General features: G+C 36.3%; 1 protein-coding gene across 6 annotated transcripts in view; it reads right to left on the bottom strand.

Annotated features, from left to right (window-relative positions):
* Positions 1–2,112: 2,112 nt before the first annotated feature.
* Positions 2,113–2,257, bottom strand: part of LOC144970506 (4-aminobutyrate aminotransferase, mitochondrial-like) — a 49,587-nt gene continuing 49,442 nt past the window's right edge. For all 6 annotated transcript variants that reach the window (XM_078910221.1, XM_078910218.1, XM_078910220.1 and 3 more), the window contains one exon: positions 2,113–2,257. This exon is cut by the window's right edge and continues 964 nt beyond it. The gene's annotated coding sequence lies outside the window, so the exon portion shown is untranslated.

Raw genomic sequence — 2,257 nt, 5'->3', positions numbered from 1 at the left:
CCGGACACAAGAATAAAATCCAGCAAAGAGGAATACACTCAAATGCTTACATTATACATTAAAAATAATATAATCCATAACAGAGAGATGATGTACAAGGAAAGAAATATCATCTCCCAAAACAATAATTATGCATTTGACTGTTTCCCTCCCAGCCAGGACTCCGACGAGGGCCAGGAAAAAAAACAAGTAATCTTATTCCAATACAAAGACAGAAAGCACGTTGGAAAACAAATATAAGGGGATAGAAGACACAGTATGTACCTCCCTACCCACTGTGGGAGGTCAGGATCCCCACCAAGAGGACCCGTTAACATGAACGCGGACTCTGACTATCTCTGACTTTAGTCAAGGAATTGAAAAAAAAATTCTTGAGATACCAATTTTCATTTGCTTCAATTTTAATTTAAAAATCGTTTTAGATATCATGTCAATAAATATATGATATTTTATATCCAACCCTTCTTTATTACGAAAACGATATAGTGAGTTATTTTTTTGATGAATTTATAAGGAGAGATATAATCTCATGGGGGGGGGGGGGGGGGGGGGGGGGGCAGCCACCCGCAAATGGACCAAGATCGATCCCGGGTCCAGTCGAGATATTTTTTCTGACCCCCCACCCCCTGTCCACCCAGCAGTGAATGGGTAGCTGAGTCTATTAGATTTGGCGGAAAGTCCTTTGCGATAGACTAGTAGCGTCCTATCAAAAGGATATCAAGCAATTGCTATTGCCCGTTTAACGCTATAGAAACCAGAAGACTCCGGCTTCATGTCTCTGAAGGACTACTTTATTTATATGTATATATATATATATATATATATATATATATATATATATATATATATATATATATAATATATGTAATATTTTTTTTAAATTAAAAATTATGCCTTTTGCGCCACGGCATCATAAGATGTCGTCGCCTAGGCATTCCTCGAAGGAATATAAAATAAATAAATAAAATAAAATTCTCTTTATCCATCCCCAAGGGGAAATTTGTCTTTCGGGTCTTTTCCAAGGGAAGACTGGAATAACCCTGGCGTCAGCTTCCAAGAGCATACCACCAATGTACTTCGTTTGAGATCACCTATAATTCTCATCCGGACACAAGTACAAAATCCAACAAAGAGGAATACACTCGAATGCTTACATTATACATTAAAAATAATATAATACATAACAGAGAGATGATTTACAGGGAAAGAAATATCATCTCTCAAAAAAATAATTATTCATTTGACTATTTCCCTCCCCGCCAGCACTCTGACGAGGGCCAGGAAAGAACCCCAAGTAATCTCATTCCAAGACAAAGACAGAAAGCATGTTGTAAAACAGATATAAGAGGATAGAAGACACAGTATGTACCTCCCTGCCCACTATGGAGGTCAGGATCCCCACCAAGAGGACCCGTTAACATGAACGCGGACTCTGACTATCTCTGACTTTAGTCAAGGTATTGAAAAAAAAAATCTTGAGACACCAATTTTCATTTGCTTCAAGGCCACACAGCGCAGCGGCGGGTGATCGAACTCGTTACCTTTTGGGTACGAAGCAAAGACCGTACCGCTGAGCCACGCTGCCCCATTAAACAAGATGTCTGATGTCAACAGGAATCACCCATGTTGTCCAAGTGAGCAAATTGGGGATTAATAATCTTGCTCAAGAAAATAACGAAAGTGCCTGTAGCGGGGCTCGAACCCGGGTCATCCGGGTCACAGTACAATGCCATGACCACTCGGCCACTTCGCCCCCCCCCCCCACACACACACATAATTATATATAAAATATATATATATATATAATATTTATATATATATATATAATATCATATATATATATTATATTATATATATATATAATATATATATATATATATATATATATCATATATCAATAACAATCTTTATTTCCAGTCTTTTCAAATAAATAATATGACACTTTAAAAACACTGACCTCAGGCATTATCTATGATCCAAAGTGATTCATCAGATACTCAAATGGGTCATTCATTTATATCATGAAAATCTTACCATTCCCCAAAACATTAATGAAGAATCCAACTTAATTACTAGAACGAAGGGGGTAACTTTCAAAACCTGCTAAATCGCATTTTCATTATTCAGTGAATACTGTGTTTTTTTATTTGTCTTTTGTTGTTGTTGTTTTTGTTTTGTTTTGTATTGTCTTTTTTTTTGTTTCTCGTTTTATTATAAATTTTTGGTGCTTTTTTTCCTTGTCATTTATTTATTGGCT

This window comes from Berghia stephanieae, chromosome 4, assembly GCF_034508935.2.
Source record: "Berghia stephanieae isolate SIO BIC M18660-M18661 chromosome 4, UCSD_Bste_1.3, whole genome shotgun sequence".
In the NCBI taxonomy this organism is placed as follows: Eukaryota; Metazoa; Mollusca; class Gastropoda; order Nudibranchia; family Aeolidiidae; genus Berghia; species Berghia stephanieae.
Note: the sequence above shows the minus strand (reverse complement) of the source record. Positions and strands in the feature narration are given on the sequence as shown.